This window comes from Strix aluco, chromosome 5, assembly GCF_031877795.1.
Source record: "Strix aluco isolate bStrAlu1 chromosome 5, bStrAlu1.hap1, whole genome shotgun sequence".
NCBI classification, from domain to species: domain Eukaryota; kingdom Metazoa; phylum Chordata; class Aves; order Strigiformes; family Strigidae; genus Strix; species Strix aluco.
The window spans coordinates 60625516-60648506 of record NC_133935.1 but is presented as its reverse complement, the minus strand read 5'-3'; the positions used below and the strand labels follow the sequence as shown (position 1 = coordinate 60648506).

The window sequence follows — 22991 nt, the reverse complement described above, 5'->3', positions numbered from 1 at the left end:
CACTATCTGCTACATAGAAAAGTAGTAGCAAATGTAGTAGTTTAAGCATCTCTCCATGAAAGGCTGGGAAGAATTCTGCTGAGCCTGCTGAGCTTGAATCAGAGCTAGCGTGTAGGTAAAATCTGTGTTAGGACAAAAAGTGCTAGGAGCCTCCTCCTGGAGAGAAGTCTTCCTACACTTGCACTACCAGCCGAGATACATGACCGAGGCCTTTCCGAGTGCTCTGGCTAGATTCCTTTTGGTGCCCCAGGCAGGGTGACAGAGTTTGCAATGCCTCCTCTCTGTTGCTCTTGTGTTTTTTCTTGCATGCACAAATGCAGCAGAACTATTTCAATAGGCATAAAGTAGAAAGAGAAGCTATGGTCCAGAAAATGCCACACGGAAGCAGCTGTAACAACATCAGTTCTGGTGTCCCAGGAGGGAAGGACAAACTTTTTTAGCAGAAGAGGTGAGTCATACGCTTTTTGTTTCAGAGTGCTTGTTTGAGAATATTGCCCATGGATTGTGCTGCTGAATTTAGTTCCTTTCTACTTCACAGTAAAAAGCAATGGTAAAATATTCCTAAAACTCTTTAGGGTTTATATAATGGGATATTTTGCCCTTACTAGAGTAGACTAAATAAGCCATTTCAACTGTTAGTTCCTCTAACATACTACTTTCCAGATGGGAAACTCTCTGTTCAGTTGATAGCTTTGAAACCTCTCTTCTGGCAGAGAGATGCTATCTGTAAGTGCTGACTTTCAGCTTGTTTTCCTTAGCAGCAGTGACTAACAAAACTATTTGAAAAGGAGACTTCTTCAGAAACTTCCAATGGGAAGGTGGCGACAGCAGCTCGCTCCTCCAGTGTCACTGCAGAGCCCATGCAAAATGCACAGCTGCTGTGCACATCTCCAGCTGCTGCCCTCTGTGCACCATGCCAGATTCTTGGGATTTCTCTGGATCAGCTTCTTGGGAAGTTCATTTCAGGTACTTTGCCATCAGTGAATTTAAAATGCAAAGGCATCAGCAGAAATACTATCCTGTAAAGAATTTGGAGCAGAGAAAAGAGAAATTTCTCAGCTGAAAAATGGCTGTTAGCTGCCAGATTTCACAATGAGCTTCCAGAAGGAGTAAACATTTACCATGAAGCAAAATATAGTGTTGCGTACAAACCAGTGAAAACAGGTAATATGATTTCATTTTACACCAGTGTTAATCTGAAGTTGTACTGACAGAGTCAGTGATCCAGATTCAATAGCGTGATGCTGAGTTCTGTTAGATGAGAAAGCAGAACAGTGTGGTTAACATTACTGTGAAGTAGACTGAAATGAAAAGCATAAACTTTAATGAGAGCCTTAATGCACTGAGTGCTGATCAGACATTGCATCTTAATATTTTGACTTACTGGTATTTTAAGCATTGATTGTTGTGAAATTACAGTTTACTCTCAAAATAAAAAGCTTTATATATGGCTGTTTTCTCTCTACCAGCTCTTTCTAAGTGTCTGCCAAATAAGAAAGAAGCAATGTTGCATTTCATTTGAAATATTAAATAAGTTTAATAAGTGATTATTAATAAGATAATGCATGAGAATTTTCTGACGGCAGGACAAGTATATCAATGTCCAATAATGAACAAGGGAAGAATAAATTTCATTTCATCACTTGAGCGTGTACCTGTGTCTATGTGTGTCTGTGAACGCAGACTCTTTGTTATAATTTTAAGAAATGCATGGACAGAATTCCTCCCTCCTTCTTTAAAATTAGTGATGTCTGTGATACACTTCTTTTCAAAGCACAGTATTCCTCAAGAGTAATGTCTTTGCCTTTGCTAAATGTGTGTGGGTGTGTTTACATCACAACCGATACAATTTGTAGTGGTTGGAGGCTTCATTGGTAGGAGCAATGTGCCTGTACACCACTCTTCACTTTAACCACACACTTGCAAGCACTCCCATGGCAGCAGATGGGAATGTGATGATTTTTTTTCCTTTGAAGAGCTCAGAACTACTAGTTTTTCATTCTATTTAATTATATAAAAAAATAAACTCCAAATGGTGTTATCAGAAATAGTAACATCTGTCTACTTCAAAGCACAGAGGGCTATGTGCATCACTCCTTCAAACCTGCCACAGTAGGACAGGAAAAGAAAATAAACCCAAACATTTTCAATCTGTAGCATCAGAGCAGGTCTAATACATATTTTTTTATTTAAAGCTCCCTGAAAGTTTCCTCCATTGCTTTGGTTTGTTTGCACTCTTAATAATGCTGAAATACTTCTCTGGAGCACTCTCCCTGGGTGACTGGTTGGATGAGAGTTATCCTGGCACAGGTGAGATGCAGCTGAGATGAGCAGACCGGGAAGGTTTGGGGAAAGCCTTCCCAGGCAAGCTGAGATCTGATGGTAGGCTGCCTCCCCAGGCAACTGGATCCAGGAGTTTTCCAGGATGTTTCAGGGATAACTTTGTACTGGTGGCACAGTTGAGTTTTGCTTTAACTCCCTTTATCATCATGGGTGAAAATATGACACTTGTTTAGTGCTAGCAGTAATTAAAGGAAGATACTGCTCCAGCTGAAATTCTGATTTCTTTGGGGTATACTACAAATCATAAGCAATTCTTAGGGCTGTGAATTGCCATGTGAATGAATAAAAAGGAAGGCTATTTTGCTGTCCAAGCTTCATGCTAGTGTGGGCTTTCAAAACCGTTATCTGCCAAAATGAGTTGCAAGTAAATAAAAGTTTTCTTTGTGCTGCATTTTCTTTTGACATTGCTGAAACCACAAAAACCCTACCCATTTTTATTAGAGAGCTGGAAGATAAATGAAAAATTAAAAGTACTTATCTTGTTTTTTATAACAAAAATCACTCAACCCCTTTTGAGCCAGTTTTATGGATGTGCTGTAGCCTGTGTTCTTCAGGGATCAGCATGTGGCACTGTATGAAGCAAACAGATGGAGCAGATCAGAGATTTTCTAGTTTCCTTCTCAGAACTGAGGAAGCATGGAAATAATTAGAGCCAGACTGCAGAGTGGTGGAGAGCCTCATGTGTTGGTTGCATGTGCAGGTATCAAGCACAACTCAGTGACCGAGGGAATGCTATTGCATATCTTAAATTGTCCATCTTAAACCTGCTTTTTGAAAAAATAAACCACAAAGAGAGGCAGAACGTAAAGCAGATGACCTTTAATGGTGTATTATATTTTTCATACATTGTCAGTCTTCGCTCATTTGCTTTGCAAACAGGAGTAGCATATAAGAACATGTATTTTCTTAAACAAGTACTGTTTTAAGGATAAAAATGTTCTATTATTAGTAAAGGCATATCAAGTCAGCCAAATTGTGGATTATAGACACATGTGTACAGTAAATTAAGAAAATTCTTCAGATGTGGCAAATATGGTCTATAATTTGCTGTTTTGCCCTCCTTATACTTCAATACTTCTTTCCTCTTATACAGGAAACAGAAACACAAGTGGGCCACAGCCCTGTATTTTCAGTGTACCCTGGTGACTGGAACAGTTCCATGTCAGCTGGTGGCATTGATGTGCCCATGCTGCCATGCACAGCACTGATACGGCCGGACACATGCCACCCCTCCATTGCCCCAAACTCTCTGTTCAGCACTAATTTTCACAATCCTCTTTATAAACTAAGAAAATGTTTTATAAAACACAGCAGTTAGAGAATTCCCCAATCTGCAACATTTGTTATCATCAGTACTCAAGGCTTAGGTGTGCTGAATATTGGAGACAATATTCAGAGGTGTTTAGAGAGGAATTTGCCTTATCTTTAAAAAAATCCAAATAACTTTCTAAAATTGCAGAGCTTCATGTACTGACTGTATTTCTTATTGGAGGGAATAAGGGAGCTAGGCAGACCCTGCAGTGTGTAACCTATGCTTACCATGGTAGCTAGATTTCAGCACTATCAGTACATTTCAGCACTATCAAGAAATACTTCAGCCCTTTTCTCTCCAAGTCTTTTGCTGAACTTTGAACAGTATCACTGTTTTTTTGACTTTAATACTAAATATCATGAAAAAAAAAAAATCTTCTAACAAACGTAAGAAAACTAACAATTAAACACAGTATAGGATCTTGGGGTTTCTTGATAACCCTGGTACCAAACCCAAGATTCAGCTTTGGTCTTCATGATGGAAGTATGTGACTGCCAGATCAATGTTCCTGTGCATTTTCACTGGACTATTCCCTGTGTTTCGCTTGTTTGTCCTATGAGGCCAAATCATTCTCCTATCTTCATCCCTTTACAGTTTTTCCTCCTGCTCATTGAAATAGATTGTAAAGAGGCTCCTGTGTATGAACAAAATGCTTTTCCCCGCAGAGAGGTGGAGACACACTCTGCTCTTGAAGTAGGCCAAGGCAAAGCAAACTAACTGTTACTAAGAACTGGAAAAACCCGCTGAAGCAGACACTAATATAGATATGGTAGAACTGAATATGAACCTCTCAGAATGTGGCTTGTTTGGGTGGCGTGAAAGTGAGGTAGACACTGTAACATGGCCTTAAAAGGAAGGCAGCCAAATTAAAGTCACAAAATCCTACAGGTTCAGGGGAAGACTAAAACCAGACTTTTGTAAGCTGTTAACTCATGTTTGTTCTGCTTGAATTGCAGAGGCAGTGCAGACTGAGGCTGTTAGCTCTTCTTTGTGAGCATAGCAGCTAATGGACTTGAAAACCCAGTAAAAATATTTTTTCCCCATGAGAACCCAGTTACATCAAATGCTTTGGCATTTGATACTCTCTTAAAGGGGGCAATGAAAGACAGGGGAGGAAGAAGCAGTTGGGGGCAGGGAAAACCTCCTAAAGCTAAAAAGGTTTCTATCTGAAAAGACGGCTGTTCTACTTTAAAAAATCATCATCCTCTTCCTCTCCTTACCCCAACTTGTTCTGCCTTCCCTGGAGATCTCTGGTCCTGGCTTATATCAAATGTCAGACTGTGACTGATAACCACCTGGGTGATGGTTACCATGGAGCAAAAACTCTACTGGAAGAGGAAGGTCAGGGCAAGTGTCCAGGATGGACCGGGCAGCCTCTGAAATGGTTAAGAGGTGATCTTCTTACAACTGATGAATGCTGTGAATACTAAATGGGTATGGATCTACTGATTTCCTCATTGCTCTCTTTCTGCCCCAGCAAATCCAGGAAAGAGCTTCCACCTACTTGTTCCTACAGGCAAATGAGAGCCAGCCCAGAGCAGTTCTGCCTGTAAGGACTGTGGATTGCACTTAGAATTCTGTCACTGCTACATAAGGGAAGAGGAAAGAGAGACAATGATAAAGCAAGGCTATGTCAGGGAACATTTAATCAACGGATAAAGGGTGAGCTATCTGATGACTAGTTTATAGACTGTCTGAACTGTCTGACATGACTCTTCCTCAGTTCCAGAAAAGGGGTCAGTTTGCACACAACAGCTCTCCAAAGTGGATCAGATTGGGCCCTTGGGCTTGAATCTTAGGCTGGAACATTTTAAGGAGGAGATACCGGTGGACTTTTAAAATCCTAGTTCTCAGACAGCCTTCGACAACATGACAAAGTTTCTGTTCTACATTTTTCACATTTAGATCATAGCTGGTGCTAGAGCCAATTTTAAAGAACCCCTTGATTCTCACATGTAAAACTTCATCAGTCATATCCCTTGCTCTCACAGCCTGCCTTCTAGAGACTTATCTCGCCTTCCCAAACATACCTCCCTTGGGTCTCTCACATACCCACATAGACCACTTGCAAAGGGAGGGGGAAAACACATCAAGAATAAGCAATGCTAAAGGTCAATGCTTTTCCAGGCCTTGATTCAGAAAATTGTCCTTTAGAGATTTTTTGGATTCTGCAGCCTTCCATTTGAACTCCCTGAAGGAAACTTCAAGGACATAAGTTTTAGCAAGAATAATAACAACCAACTGGTGGGCTGCTGTGTGGACTTCCTTCTCAGATGTCATGGGACCTGATATCAAGGGGATCAGGTAAAACAACTGCTAGCCGGGCTGCCAATGATGTTCTTTTTAGTGACAGTTAGAGAGCCCTGCCTAAGCACTTGCTTGTCAAGAAATCCCTCCTGCTGGGACACGAGGCAGGTCCTGATCGTGGGAGTGGGACTAAGTGTTGTGGGACAGATGTAAATGCTAACACATTTGTGTTTGACCCAGCCTGTGAGTCAACTCTAGACCACAACCTCTGCTGTTTCATCTGTATGCAATGCTTCTGGTTTACACAGCTTTTATTTTTATGGATTTTTGTAATGAACTACTACAACCTACTAAGTGCTGTTTTCAGTTATATATCCATAACATGCTTTAGCAAATCTACAGCTAAAGTAGCTGTAGCAAAGAAAGTAGCATTTTTAACTGAGAAGAATTTCCCAGACAGTTACATTTCAATCACAGAGGCCATGCTCTGTTCTTGGCTTAAATAGCAGCTGTGTTAATTAAAATGAAAGAACATCCTGATCTTTATGGTCTGAGATCTGAATGTGGCTCAGAGGCCTCCTTGTCCTGTTGAAGGTGTCTCCTGCACAGAGGATGCCAGCTCCTGCAGGGTATGGGATGACACAGGTGTGCGACCATGTACCCTGCAAAATTGTTTTGCCTCTTCTTTAAAGGAAGTATTTATGGCAGAGTTGTTATGGTCATGATGAATACCTTTTAGTAGAATAAAGCTATGGTGTTATATAAAAGCACCTAATCAACAAATAAATTATTAAATATATTCTTTCTTCCCATAAACTCTGCCCTATTTAGAACAAAAAACATTTCAGAAAAAGTTTATCTTAAAAAGAGTAGATGGTCCGCATATCTCCTCATCTACAATTACCTTTCCCCCATCCAGAGGACTGAATTCCCTCCACACAGCTTCTCTGTGTCACTCCATTTAGGAGGCATCTCTCAAGTGCATCTTCCATTCCAAGAGCTTTTAAAACTCTTTTAATCTTCCTTTGTGCTCCAGTTCCCAGGCTGTGTAAACAAAATGACTGATGTTTGGGAGTTTAGACTTTAAAAACTATCAGCTGGCTCCTATTGCTATTGCACTCTGTATCTATGGAGATTTTTCAGCCATTTTGTTTTCTATATAGTTACTATGTAATCCAGTCTACAAGGAAATACAGTAAAAATTCCCAATTCTCTCACTGATTTATATTCCTTTATTCACCTTAGAAATAAATCAATATAAAATAACTTGAGAATTTTATTATTATCAGTATTAATACAGATGACTAATGATGAGTGTTCCTGCACTATTTATGATGCTATAGAGTATATCTTCCACACCTCCTATAAACACCAGAAGACTCTGGAGTTATAATGCAAGAATTCAAAATGATCTGGAAAAGAAAATATTCTAACAAGGCTAAAACAAAAGAAAAATGTTAATGGCAATTTACATGGAAGAAAAAAAAATTCCTATTGATATATCAATAGTGTGTAAGTCTGACACTTGACTCCATGGTCAGCAGCACTCTGTGTTAGCAGATGAACCAAATGTTTTTGCCAAATAAGCTAAAATGTCACCTGAACATGCCGTATACCCTCTTGTTCACAGACAGTGTGGACAGAGAACTGCACAATTCAAATGGCAGGTGCATGTCAAAACTCAAAAGTAAGTATATGCAATACATTTCTTGTAGTAAGGCTCTCCAGTCCAGTTTGAACATAGATTAACTGGGGGTTGCATTTCTCACATTTTCTTACTCTTTTTCAAAACCCTATCCTAAATTTTGTTGTGAAGTCAAGAATATCAAATTGGCAAGCAAAAATGAGACTGTGAACAGGAAGCAAGCAATCTAAAGATAGGGGATTTGTGATCAATTTACAGTCAGTAATTAGTGTTTTTTGTCTAAGATCAGTATTTTTCAAATACAGAACATATGTCTATTTCCTGAACCTTTAGGCTATGTTAACTGGAAGTGAAGGATACTAGTCAAAGTATCTTGGGAAGGCTGCGTAATACTTTGAAAGAATGAATTACTTTGGCTGGAGTGACTCTATCACACTGGTGGTACAGGTGTAAGTGGCAAATCCTTTTGCACAGGGGGAAGTAGTGTCTGAGATTTGAATCTGCCTTATTAGAGATGTACTTTCTACTTCAAACTGGTGTAATCTCTCTCAGGTGAATTGTTTGCTTGCTCATGAATGTTACCAAAGGCACAGAACTATTATTACTGGTCAGAAAAGGAGGGAAGATGAGAATTTACGATTCCTTATTTTAAATTGCTATCATTCATACATTGGGAAGATCTGGAAGAGGGGACCAGAAGTAATCTCTGGTGAAAAGGAATTTTTTTTCATTATAATGCCCTCAGATGGCCAGTGACTGGGAATTTCCCCTGTGACTGTCACCACAAAGCCAATGGCAAGCAAAGCTTAGGATTTTGCTCAAGGGAATGAAAAGGAGTCTGTCTTTGACCACATCATCTTGGCTTTGTCCCCAGGCCACACTGCTACAGCAGCTCACAGGTTTTCTTCCTGCTGTGCTCTGAGAGCATCAATAAAAGTATGGAATAAATACAGACAGAGTTCATTTTCTGTAACAGCCACAAGACAAAAAGATGGTCAGCTGAGTCTCACTAACAAGCTGTTACACTTACCTTGACCGGTGTGACCTTCTGGAAGAAGACACAATGTTCTTATCAGACCTTCCACTGTGAATGAATATTCATCAGCAACCTGGAGAGGATAACTACTTTCACCAACATATTTGCAGTTACATTCACACAAGACAGTCTTGTCTATGAAATTTTAAGTTCCTAGAGTGAAAATGAAGAATATGACATGGTGAAGTTTGAAAAGCACCATTTCAATTACTTTCTTGTCTGTTTTGATTAAACTTTATTTTTGTAGACACAACTACATTGGAGGATGTTCTCTGAATCCTGTACTTTTCCCGAGTCCTTTGCTCTGTGAACAGTGATGATGGTTTGAGATCTGAACTGAGCTAAAAGAACACATTTATTTTTCTTCTCATGTAATTACCAATGGAGAGAGTCTCATTTAAAATGCTAAACCTGGAATCTCAAAACCTGTGTTTTGTTGGGCTTTGGTACTTCTGGAAAGACCTGTGTGACTGTTGTTTATGAGTCTACAAACACTATAACATCAGCCTCTTCCTCCTGCTCTACAAAGTGGAATCAGTATGTTCTCAGTTATAGGATGCTGAGGGTTTACTATCTTAGGCATTTCTAACACCCGTGATGAAGTACACGAATGCAGTGTCTTTGCTTCTGAGGCACTGGCAGAGCTAAAGGGACGTTGGGCTCCCCTTGCACCGTGCCCGTGGGAGCCGTGCAGCACTGGAGTGCTGCTGACAGGGAGGGAGCCATCCCCGGGGACACAGCAGGGACACAAACAGCACCACGCCATAGCTCTGAGCTCCTCCTACGGATCCCTCTGGAGATGAGTGTCAGGGCAAGCAACATCATCGAGGCCTGAAGTCTCGCTTCTCCTGGCAAAAGCAGGACATCAGCATCAACCGATGGCTGCAGCCCAGGGAGTGAGCAGGTGCCCAGCCTTCACACAGGGAGGAAGCTTCTGGTGCTGCTGCTGCTGCTGTGGATTAATGGACACTGTTGTTCCTCAGTGAGACACTTGTTATATAAGGTCACTGAAAGGGGTGAGGATTTAACCTAGTGTAAAGCTGAGCAGTTGAATTGTTTGCAGCTAAAATGTGACTGATATGCAGCTGCAAGTTTCCCATGTAAAGCCAAATAATGTCCACCTTAGAAATCGTGGAGCTGCAGTGTGTGGCAGGCTTTGTAGTCTGTGAGATACGACAATTAATTACAAATAGGATTTGCAATTGCTTTGGAGTGGAGAGAGAATCTCATGTCAGCATTTTGACTTGCAAATATTCTAAAATGTCTCCCACCATAGGAGAAATAAATCTTATCTTTCTAGGAATATAACAATTTGTACTAATTAAAGGAATACAGGACACTGCTGATATCTGGGTCCAAAAAATATAAGTGAACAAAGCAAACAGATGCGCAAATAAAAAAGAGATCTAATATACCATGGTGTAAAGTTTTATCCAAATAAGGCTATGAGCGGGCCCTTCATGGCACTTCATGGACATTAAAAAATGTAGTTAAGCTGGTAGATGTATAACAGCTGGCAAATATCATGTGCCAAGTCTTATTTTAGATTAGTAAGTGAAAACTGAGGCTTATTGAACTGCTGCAGTGATTCCCAGGACAGGCAGTTGGAGATTTTAGAACATCTTCTTCTTTCTGATGCTACTAAATTAGTACACTGTGAATCTGTGGCTCTGAAAATGAAAGAATACACAGAAATCATTGGATTGGTGAAAACAAAGCAAACAGAAACCTGAGAAAGGCATATAGTCCATCCCACCCTCAGTTCACTTAAAATGATTGAGGAGCAGGCATGAAAGCAATTCACTATATAGCTCTTGTCATCTCTTATACTGACAGGAGAGTGTGACAGTCAGTTTAATAACCCCTGAAGAGTTTTAATCAAATTTCTGCTTTTAAATACTATTTACCATTCTGCCTGCAAATGGCATCCATTTCCAAAAAGCTAATTATAGATTTTTGAAACCCTATAAAAGTTATAACAGATTTTTTTTCTTAATTTTTAAGAAACAGCTAACTGAAAATACACCCTGCAGAAAAAATAGCAAAAATCTTATCTCTGGGGACTTCGGTATTTTCTTTTTGTTTGTTTGTTTGTTTTTTCATCTTCATTAATAGAAGTATTTTTAAAAGTTTAAATTAGGACTGTACCCTTAGTCACCACCAGTTAAATGGAAAACATCTTTTTAAAGACTAATTTAAATTTCTGCTGAGGTGACCAGTGTAACTCAGACTGCAAAACAACTTAAGGGAAGGAGCACAGGACAATGATTATGCTAAATGTGTCAAGCAGTGAAGAAGTTGCCATAAGACTTGGTATCGGGTTTGGTTGTGCACAACCTCAATGAAGTCTGAGTAAAGGCACTGTGTGTAGAAATAAGGAAGCTTCTGATTTTTCTAAGCAATAAATGTCACATATCCCCCCATCTAAGGGAACCTTAATGGGTGAAATCTCCACCGTTTTGAATCCACAGCCTTCAGCACACGTCAAGCTTTGTGGTAACTCAGGGACAGTTTTACTTGTGATGATGCGGACAGGTGGTGGACCAGGGGCTTCCTTGGTCCCCTTGCTGGTACTGCCTGGAATGCCTGCCTGCTCCGTGCCTGGACACTCTGACCTTCTTTCTGAGGGGTGCCTTGCCAGATGTTGGAGGGGTTCATTTCTATATAGATTTATGGTGGTTCTCTGAGATGGTGTGATTTAATTTTTCAAGGAGTAAACAGCAGTGTTGGGAGAATTTTCCTGGAGTGCCATTGACCTTGAAATTCTCCATCTCTTAGTCTGGCAGAGCTGGATTTTACCCACCTCCTTTTGGCATGAGTATGCCTTACAATTCAAAGGATGATTAGACAGCAATATATGATTATAAAGTCTGGGTTTGTTTTTTTTAATCTGAGTAGACAGACTATGTACATGATAGTGAATCTGGGACATCTCCCTAAGATTTTTTAGAAAGTGCTTGAAGCAAGGGCTATGTGTTTTCAGACGTAAATACAAACACATGATATAAACATCCTTACATGATGTTTTATATTTTTTCTTGGTTTTCTTTTTTTTGTTTGTTTTCTTTTTTTTCAGCTTTACAAAGCAATAAACTCCTAATTGTAGAAATGTGGACAGGAAATAACAAAATAAGATTCAATCTGGAGAACTGTGGGTTGATACATCAGATGAAAAAATAATTCAAAACATATATATTCAAGAAGAAAAATAAAAGGTAATTGGAAAGCAGTAATATAGAAGAGACCTAAGGGTAGCATTAGACAGGAAATTACAACGCCATTTCAAATGCAACGTAGTAATAACTTACATGGAATAATATTTTATCCATCTGACTGAAGATCTCAAAATGATTCATGGGCTTCACACATTGCAATCATTTTGCCCATCACTAGGAAACATTCATCTTCAAGGTATGTTTTCTTATATTTTATACTTTTGTCACCCTTTAAGTACATATGGTTATTTGTAATTATATTTTGCTGCTCAGGTCTCTGCTGCATGGTGGTGGGGGTGGCGTCACGACTCCCAGGGCTGTTGGAGGGGTGAGGGCAGTGGCTGAGTTTCGTTGAAGCTACAGTGGTGTGTCCGGAGCAGCTGCTGGTAGGAATCATCCTTCAAGGGACCTCCCAGTTTCCTTTTAAAGCTGCCTTAGTTTTGAAGAAAGCATTCAGCTGGAGCTTTCCCTAGAAAGTCGGTGTCCTGGGCAGCCCCCTGCCTGCACACAGCTGTTCAGAGAGCTCAGAAGGAGAGGAGGTTTTCCTTGGTGGAGAGTTTCAAGCAAATATTGGGTTGGTTTGCAGAGAAAATGCCTTGTGCCAGAACATCATGGGTTTATACTTTACAAACAGAGACTAGCTTTCAGTGATTTTATAGCACTTGGGTGATCCATGAATATAACTCATTAATTATAAACTTAACAGAGGATCTACTATTATGTTTTTTTAAAAATGCAGTCTAATTTGTAATTTTTGGGGGTGGTAAGCTCTTGCTGTGTGTGCTTATTCTTAATTCAATAATCACACAGCACTGTTTGCCTATGTGGATATTTAAACCAACCATTCAGAAAACAGCAACAGGGTGAACCTGAGAAATAGCATTACTACAACTATTCTCTGCTACTTCCTGGCATTTCTGTTAACATTAAAGACCTCTTTTAAATGTCTTGGTTTTCTACAGTCATTCATTTTATCCATAGTATTCAAATTATAAAAGCCTAGTTTTCTTCTCATTAGCACTCCATGATTTTATTAACTGGCCTGATTTAGCTTAAATGCACAACAATGTGTTGTAGATCACACAGAAAAAAAGACTACTCACTTTCTACTGTGATTTTTCCAGAATTCTTTATAAGCAGAGATACTTGCTACAAACAAGATAGTAAATGTCATTCTTGAGGAAACACCCAGGGTTCAGTGATAACAGCTGCACGCACACCACTGCAACATAAATGGTTTGTTCTGGGGAAAGTGATTGCTCTGACTCCCTGACGCTCTGTGTATTCAGAAAAAATGTAAGAAGGAGTATTTTCAAAAAGACAGTTATGAGTACTTATCGTTCCTCTACTGGTATGTACCTCCGCATGTGTCTACATACTAGTTTCCATTTATGTAATGGGGATTTTCCAGAAGTAGGTATTCACCACTGAAATATTTAGATCTTGCAGCTGCAGGTACAGCTTTGGGTTTGGAAGCTGGAGAGAGCCCAGATGATTCCAGCTTTTGTTTGTTCCTGTTCTCTGAATTGCTTTGGATGCCTGCTCCAGCTCCTACAGCTAACACATTGCCCTTCTTGCAGTTAGTAAAGCAAAAGGATGTCGTCTTGACACTTTTCTATTGGGCTTGCTTTGGAAGATACAATGAACAGAAAAAAAATCTGTCTTGCATGTTGAAAAAGATGTGGCATATAAGGCTTCTTATGCCCTTATATAGAGAAAAAATATGGCATATAAGACTTCTTATACCCTATATATAGAGCACTCTGGAGTGCTTGAAATGCACAAAATAGCTGTGAGAACAGGCTGGACTCTGAAATGCAGATGTCATTGTAGAGGGTCTGCCCTGAGGCTGCTGCCAATGTGAGCACCCACCAGAGTCACCCCTGGCTGAGATTTGGAGATTGTGCTGACAGACTCTCAGGAGATGGAGAAATAATTTCAGGGTAGGATGATTAAAATTACATTGCTTTACTGACGCAGTGCACACAATGTATCTTCCAAGCTTGCTGAAGTATTACCGATAACAGCATTACAGGTACTGCCCCACCTCACTGCCCACTTCAGGAGTCCAGAGCATCCTGTCTCATCAGCACCATGCAGAATCATAATCTAGTCCTGGGTTAATTGCTAAAGGCACCCAAATGCATGCTAATGAAAGATAGTGCCACCCTGAATGAAAGTGAGCAAACACTGTGGGGTTCTTTTTAATTATGTTATTCACTGATTTACAAAGAAAAAAAAAGGCTTGAAAATCATTTATTGGAGAAGTATTATGCATGTGTACATATGACTGCTGAAAGTCAAAGAGAAGAAAGGATTGTTCACAAATAAGTTCTTCAACATCAGGCTGAAAAATAACCAAAGGAACTGTTCAGGAGAATGACTTAAATAAATTTATGGATCTGCATTTTATTATATGTAGGGAAAACATATCCTGTGAGGCGGATGTATGGCTTTATCTGGAACTGAATTTAGGCCTAAAATTAGGATTGTTTTTCATAATGAAGGATTGTTAAGAAGTAATGATTTTGTTGATCAGGTATTCCTGTTTGGTAAGTATTTCTACTGGATTTATGTATCCAGACCAAGTATCTATATCTGCAACAGCTCACAGACGCATCACATCTGAATTCTTCCTGGCAGCTTAGGTGTTGGTTTGATTCAGTCTGTAATCTCAGTTTTCTGATTGGGTGCTCAATATGGAGCATTTCATGTGAAGTCAGAGTATACTGGCTGTGTGGTTTGATATCTGTGACACTAAAATGCTTTTCTTACTTTCTTCAGTTTCTCTCCCAGTGTGAAGCATTCAGTTATTCAAATATTTGTAAAGGGTTTGTTTCTAAAGATATTAAGTACTCACACATCTCTTTTCATCTTATTTGAATATTCTCTATGTGCTGTTGGAAGTCCTTTATCAGAAAGATCTAAAATCCACAGGATTAGTAAGTAAATGCTCTTTCAAAGGGGCAACATATTTCTGTATTTTAGAGCATACCAAGACATCATTGCAGGCTCTTGCTGAAAACTATTTAAAGTAGCCCAACTTTGCTTGCTTCCTTTTGACATTAGGGATATTTATGAGATGATTGTTAAGCTAGACATAATACTAACAACATTTTTGTCCCCCTTCTCTTTTTTCAGCTTGGAGTGAGTGGGAATTTAACTACTTGTTTCCAATTTAAAAAAAAAAAAAAATTTAGTTATGTGATCACAAGTCAGTCTCTCTGTTGTACTTTACCCTGGACACTAGGAAGCAGATCTTGTGTTGCAGCCATCCATCTAGTACACACATCCATGGTGTTCAAAATGTTCGGCTGGCAGAACCACCTCTGACATAGATCCTTCTGCACTTCGAAGTGGCCAGCACCCCCAGCCTGCAACAGTGGCCTGGGGCAGGGAAGGACACTGCTTTGTCCTGAGAAGCAACAGGAGTGGCACAAAGGACACATTAGTACAGAAGATGCCAAGCAGGACAGCTCATCCCAACTGTGGAACAGTTTCCTTCCAAAAAATGCTTAAAATACAATTTGGGTCATCATACTGTGTTGTCAGCTGTTCAGTTGCTATGTGGAAGGTACGTGATCCACTCAGCCCATTCAGGGAAGTGGATGTAAGAACTAAGACATGCTCTGCTGGGCTTGATGAACGATCTGCCTAGCCCAGATCCTGCCATGGGCTCAAAGGGAATGCCAAGGGAAGCGTGTAAGGGCAAGAAGAATGCGTGACAGTACTTGCCCAGCATGTTTTCCCTGTTTCCAGCTTATCGTGACTGAGGGGTTTCCATAGTTGTAGGCAGCATCTTTGTACACCACAGCCCTCGGTGGCCTTTTCTTCCAGTGGTCTATGCAGTTGCTTTCTAAACCCCTGTAAACTTGTAGCTGCAGTAGCATTTTCATAGCTCAGGGAGGAATTTCCCCAAATCAGGACTGGGCACACCATTCAAGGAGCGGACACTGTACAGTTTTATACAGGGAAACCTATAGCATTACAATCACTGGAATACATGGGCTCTGTGACGGGGGAAGCACCCTGTGCCACTCACGGAGCAAACTGGTAGGTCCAGCAAGGTGTTTAACCCACCTTCCTCTCACAGTGCCATTGCTCTATGGGTGAAGAGAAGACATTATACTGCAGGGTCACTGGTGCAGATCCTACTGATTGCTAAGCACCCCACGATAAACTAAAAACAAATAAGCATATAATATATAAAGAAAGAAGGGTCATGAAGGAAAACTATGTATTTGAGAAAATTCTTTGAAACTTGAGTTTGTGTGGTCAGATAATTTCTAAATTTTCTAAACCACTCACAAAACCACTCACTTGTAACCTGTGGAGAGTAAGTGCTAGGACAAAATTAATTCAGAAAGTGAACTTGACAGCATCATATTTTATGTCTTTATCTTTTCATCTGTGCATTTTTCTGTAGCCCACAAAGTATTCAGCAATAAATCATACATCTTGACCTTAGATGTCTTCTTCTGTAAGTTAATCTCTTTGGATAAATACTGCACTTTGGACATGCCTTTTAATTTTATCTGTTTGTTTACTTTGCTTTTTTTCACCTGTAGTGCAATTTACAGTGTGGGTGTCCTCTTTTAACACCACATGCATTCATGTTAGGAGCTTACCTTTCCCCAGCAGGGAGGAAATAGAGGCTTGGTGTACAAGCTTTTCTCTGTGCTTTCCACACAAAACCCAAATGCATTTAACCATAGCAGAGAATACAAGGCTGTGTGAATGTTAACATGTTTAAGCAACCTCCCAACATCCCAGGCTCCTACATCTTTACTGCTATGGTTGCTCATGAAACCTGGATTAAGCTGGCATGTGTTACTATCATTCCTTCTTTCTGCAATGTAGATATATTTATTATGTCTTATTCTCCTAATCCTTACGGCCAGCAGCAATTCAGATTAAATGATTCATTTGAACATCTGATCCAAACATAAAATGTTGGATCCTGTTAAAGGCTTTGTCCCTCACGGCTATAAGGTTTCCCAAGATTGCAAAACAGAGGTGCTGTCTCTCTTCTCCATTTCCCTGTGAGTTTGGATGCACTCAGCAAAATTGCCAATCCTTTGTTTTGCCAGTCTTCCTATAGAGTAAAAAACTTATGGCAATATATTTAACAGTGATTATTTTGATGGTAGAAAAGTTTTTGCTTTTTTAGCAGTTCAACAGGGCTTATCTCTTCACTTACCAAATTGTAAATAGAAGTAAAATCATATCAGTGTTAGTAATACATGTCTTCAATCAATTTGGTTTAAAATGTTGTGGTTTCCTAGAAATATCACATAAACACCTAAGTTAATGAAATATTAGCTAGCAGTGAGAAGTGAAGCACTCTGAAGTTTGGAGAGGTTACAGGAAACATGGACTGTAGATGTGTAAGTTGGAAACCAGGTTTTAAATTCTCCTGTTCAGCTGCCTAAACTCTGGGCACCTGAACACCACTGAGCGCTGGTTTTTTTTCACTCCAAAGTTTCCCAGGGGCTTTCTGTGCAAATGCAAAACAGCTTGATATCTGTCTCACAACTGAGTAATTAGTAATTATGTATAGAGTAATACCTGATGGTATATCTGTGTTGAGTACTCCCAGGGGAGCATCCTTACTGCCAATCCATCTGTTATGCAAGATGGGGGCATGGAGAGAGAAGGCAGGAGTACATTTGTACCTTTCTTCTTGAAACTGTGTTACTGCACACGGGGAGGAGAAAAAGAAGTAAGAATCAGTGCAACACAGCGTGCGACAAACCATAAGGACAAGAAATGAGGTCTTCCCTATTTCCTCTAGATGATTTCCCTGGTCAATAGGCTCACGAGTCATCTTGCTGACAGCTCATTTCCCTCCTTTTCCCATGCCCTTCCCTGCTACTGATCTCTGCAGTGCAACTCTCATCCTCATATACTTCCTTATTACTGCTTTTTCACTTATCAGCTCTCAATGGTCAGGTCACTGCTTCTGCCTTATCTTCACATCTTGAGTCTTTAAGCAGGGGGGTCTCAGAAAGCACACAGCTTTCCCATCCAGACCCATGAGAGTGGTTCCTTTATGGTACAGTTGTGTAGAGAGGGTGAAGAGTCAGTGGAGAAATCACAGACCAAGTTCCAATAAGACTCTATCGTACATGGGAAATGGGATTTGTCAGGGATTTGTAACACAGTGAATTAGTGATTTTCTTAGGGGCTTCAAAAAGCACATCCTACATCTTACCCTTCTACTAAATTCAAGTCCCTCCTTCATACTAAGCAAGCAGAAGAATTTCCCAGTACAAATGCCTTAAAAAATTCTTTAACTTAGGGAGAACATACATTTTCCCTTGACCTTCTCTGGGGCAGCAGCCACAGCTGGATTTTTAAAGCATGCATGTGAAAAAATAAAAAGGAATCAAATTCCCTATTGACCTAAGAGTGCATAGAAACTGCATCTGCTTAAGCTATTGGCAAAACTGGCCATTCACATCTTCCTCAAACATTTCAAGAAGATAACACTTTTTAATGTAATTCTCGGGATGGCTAGTGAAAAGGAGTACTTGAATCATGTTGGTTTAAGTAATGTTTGTCACATAACACTGGCTATTATGACTTCTTTCATAATGGTAACAACCTATATCTGAAGTGCTTTAACAGAAAATGTGTTCCAGACTCTCCTTGTTTCTCACTTCTGCATTTTAATCCACTGAATCATCCTAAATTGTATCAGGATGCATTTTTGCAATTTTCATAACCTTGCCTGCTGCTTTAACAATGTATGTGCCCAGTGTAGTCCAAGTGTATGGAATTCAGTGACAGGTAGCAGGACAAGATGACCCATCACAGATTTATTATGAGATTAGAAAAACTGAGGATGTGCAATGAATTTCTGTACAAGGATAGAAATATAAAATAATAATTACCCCCTAAAATGCTGGAGTTTTAAAAGTTTGGTTAAAAGGGCATCTTCAAATCCTATGTCTACTTTTTAATGAACAACCCTCTTCCAAGGAATATCAGCAAAGAAAAACTGATTTTGGGAAGAGTAAGGTAAACAAAGGTTATATTGCTGTTCACTCAGGCAGTGTGAAGGTCTTTGGTGAAATGGCTTTGTTGTCCTTACACCTCGCTTGGCTGCTTTGGCTGGCACTGGCCTAGCAGAAGAGAAGCTGCATGCTTTTCTTCCTTTCCAAATGTCTGCCCTCAAGGATGTTTTTGACTGTGCCTGCCCCAGTATCGTGGGAGTGGGGGGCTTCCAGCGCCCTCCTCACCTGGATCTGAGCTGCTGGGGAACTGCTGTCTCCTCCTTAGCTTCCCCTCCTGCTTGCAGTGTCCAGGGACCTGATGGCCTCAGTGGTGGTATGGACAAGCTGTGGGGTGGCCCTGGCTGGGGGCACCTCAGGGCTTTTTCTTCCCTGGCTGGGCAGCAGCAGCAGGATGGGGCTCAGCCCCTGCCAGGAAGCAGCAGCTCGCCCTGACTCAGACGCATGGTGGAGGAGGAGGCTGTACAGCTCTGCAGGGGACAAAGGCACTGGCCCTGGCACATGTAGGCACAGCAGAGGCATGCTGGCACTTGTGCAAGCTGCTCCTGGCTCCTAGCAAGGGCTTGCACCAGTGTAGCTGTCGAAGCAGGGTGTCCCAAGTCTGGAGGGGGACGCAGAGAAAATTCATCCCCCCAGGGCACTGACATAGCCTGACCCAGTGTGCCAGCCATGTGCTGCTGTCAGGGAATCAACAGACATTTTGTAATATCTGCTCTCAGTCCCAAACGTGGCAACAAACCTTAGATAACAGAGCTCAACAGCACTCGGCATGCTGTCTTCTTGTTTAGCCAAGTCTTTCCCTAAACAAGTCAGCTTTAGGAAAATATTTGGGGGAACTTATGCTATTGAGCTGGGTTTCAATGGTGTCAGGTTTTTTAAAATGCAAGAATGTTATAAAGAGAGCATTGAAGATCGAAGCAATGCTGGGCAGAGCTCTGATGGCCAAAGGGCATGAGGTTTGTACCAGCGACACCAAACAGGGTGGGAAACACAGTAACGCTGCTGTCCCCTCACAATTGCAGGCACATCTCTGTGTTTCCTTTCTGTTTGTTTTGCTGCTTCCCCTCTAAACTTTTTGCATCATCCTGGCTGCTTTCCCGAGTTGTGGCTCAGTGGGCCAGTTTGCTCAGTGGAGTCCTCCCATTCCCCCTAATATCAGGGCATTGAATCGTGTTGCCATGGGAAGGGCTGTTTGTTACCTATTGCACCAGGCTCCTCAGCTGGGGAGGATAGAGAAATGGTATCAGTTAAATCAACACACTGCTTGACAAGTGCATGAACTTTTGTGATCTACACGTTGAGAGAAAAAAAAAAAAAAAAAAAAAGGCTGATTTTGGCTTCTCTCAAGGCACTTGACCTGGGCAGTGCCCATACCACAGCTCTGACTAACTTGCTTGGCAAGGCTGGGATCCCCAGGCTTCTCCTTGAAGGTAAAGCACAGCACTGCATATTACACTTCTCGAAGCAAAAACACCTAAGAGGTACTGAGGAGGGTGATTCCCAAATGGCAAAGGCCAAACACCTGAGCAAATCCTCCATTTATCCTGTGATTTTCTCGACACTGCGGACAGCTCAGCTGAAGCCTGCCAGCTCTCCCTGACTCTATGGCTGCAGCTGAGTGTGGTGTACAGGAGGAGAGATGTTGGGTGCAGCGACTCTGATCATACTGAAATTTCACCATGGAAATTGACTTCATGCAATTAATAAGAACAGGAAATACTTCTTGTTTTCTCTCAGGAGGGGAACATTAAGTAATGGCTTTATCTTAATTTGTCAGGCTTTGCCCTAGGGACCAAAATTAAATGGCTGGAAGCCAGTGGAGGACTCTAGAACTGAAGTATTAACACTCCGATAAATAAAGAAGAATTCATTTTAATTAGTTTTCCAGCTGAAAAATAATGAAGTTCTACATGCCAAAAAGCTGTAATGGAGTAATGGAAAGGCCTGTGCTTATACAATAGGGCCTGATTACAATCTCAGGGCTCCATTTGTAGTCGTTTGTAGCATGAAACAAAGGAAGGTGTTTGGATTCTCTCTCTTTATATAAAGCCTTTGCTCCAGCACTCTGGGCTGGTCTTCAACCAGGCTTCCCACAGTCCTGCTGCCAAATCTACAAAATTTTCCTGGCTGAGGTTCAGGAAAGTACTGCTCGGGCTCTAGGATGGAAAGTTAAAAGACTTTGCCTGGATACACTGAAACATATACAAACAGTGCTTGACGTATGGCATTGATTCATCCTGCACAGGCTGTCCCTGCTGTATCCTCGGGGGAAAGAATTGTAAAGCTCCCTAAAATCACCTCAGTCACTGGTGTTAAATGTTAGTGAGAAGAATCATCTTAAACACTCGTGGAGATGCTTCCCCTTGGGGGATTAGCAGCATGTAGCCGAACTGTAGCACTCATCCGATCCAGGGTGGTTTTAGCCTGGGATAAACAGCTCAGATGCATTAAAAAAACATATCCTGTGGTCAAAGATACCATTAGTCACTGTGATGACTGTCCTGACTATTGGAGGCTGTCCTGACTATTGGAGGAGTGGCAGACGTTTAGATGCTCAGGGCTCCTCTTGCTTATTGAGGAGGGCTAGCACAACTTGAGTCACAAGCTTGTATCTATTTACTGTATTGCTATCCAATTAGTAACAGATAAAAAAAAAAAAAACCCTCTACTCAGTGAAGGGTGGAATAGGAAATGTCTCACTGCCATGAGCAGCCTAACGGATATGAGCCTTGTTTATAAAATCACATTGTGTCTGCAAAGGCAATTATCAGCTGGGCAAACATGCCCCTGCCTCTGCCTGGCCATCACCTCTAGGAAGCCGGATTTGGGAGGCTGTTTCTGTGGCCTTCCTGCTGTGCTTGTGTCCAGTGAGGATCTGCAGAGCAGGAGCAGGGGCAGTGTGGAAGGGGTGGCACAGGGCTCTTTCAGCCACTACGATGCAGCCACCTCTGCAAGAGGAGAGATGCACACCATGCTCTTTGCAGAGGAGCCAGCTGCGGGCTCCGGCATGCATTCCTCCAAGTCAGGATGGGCTTGGTTCCTGCCACACCCCTCAGCTTTTCTATTTGCTCTCCATAAATGGCCTGGACATAAAAGGGCAAGAATTTACCCTTTGCTCATCACTGCTTCAATCTACCTTTTGGCCACAGAGAGCAGAACCATTATGTTTTTCCACACTCAAAGAGCACTCTGCAGTCAAAATGACACTGAGGAGAGCCCAATGCAAAACCAGCAATCGTCCTAAAGCAGGACCCCATGAGAAAGCACAATGTATGGCATTGTCCATGCTTGGGGTTAGAAAAATGTGAGTTATGCAGCAAAAAGCATCAGACTGGCTTAAAGTTGAAGCAATGTTGGTTTTTTTGCTGCCTGGCATTTTCAGGCTTTAGGTCAAGTTGTCAGACCTCTCTGGTGGCTGGAATCTCTTTCAAGTGAATTCAGTATTTTCTGGATAAACTGTGTAGTTCTGGAAGCTAGGACTCCACAGATATCAACAAACATTAAAAAAAAAAAAAAAAAAAAGCCAGCATTGAAGCATTGATGTCAGGCACAATCACCCATTTCCAGTTTGTTAAGAGTCAATTTGAATTGACTTTCCCAGTGGCAAACTATGATTGAGAACAAAATACTACTTCTGTACTGCCACTCCTGCAGCAAGGGAATAGGATCTTTTCTAGGTGAAGCTGCAACATGCAGAAATCAAGTGGAAAGAGATTACTGCCACCTACTACAACAAGCAAAAGTCATTTGGTAAAGGAAAAACTGTGTGTCAGTTAGGGGATAAAAAAACCCACATTTATATCACATGTATTTGCAGTATTACCAATCCCAAGAGTCACAAGTATGAAGCAAATAAACAACTCTATTCATAAAGTCAAAAGAGATGAGACATTAGTTTATAGTTTTACTTGGTTACACTTAAGTAAGTGGGGTGTTTTATTTATTTCTTGTGCAATATTGTTTATAAGTGATGGTTGGTACCCAAAGTTTTGGATAAGCACCTTTTTGTTTAAAAATTCAAAATATGAAGATAAAACATTGAATAGACTTAAGAAAAAAAAAAAAAAAGGATTTTTAGGGACAGTAGAAACCTTCAGATTACCCTACCTGTCCTCTATAACACAAGCCAAAGTGTTTCATCTTGTTATTTTGTAACTGATAGTACAGCTTGCCTCTT

At 40.9% G+C, this 22991-nt stretch overlaps 1 long non-coding RNA gene across 2 annotated transcripts; it reads left to right on the top strand.

The window, feature by feature from the left end:
* The first annotated feature begins 269 nt into the window (after positions 1-269).
* Positions 270-16265, top strand: LOC141923829 (uncharacterized). Of its 2 annotated transcripts, none has more exons than XR_012623407.1 (3): positions 270-448; positions 11660-11994; positions 14940-16265. It is a non-coding gene; the product is annotated as an uncharacterized LOC141923829 (long non-coding RNA). The 2 variants fall into 2 exon arrangements; XR_012623408.1 differs by lacking the exon at positions 270-448 and adding an exon at positions 829-966.
* Positions 16266-22991: the final 6726 nt, after the last annotated feature.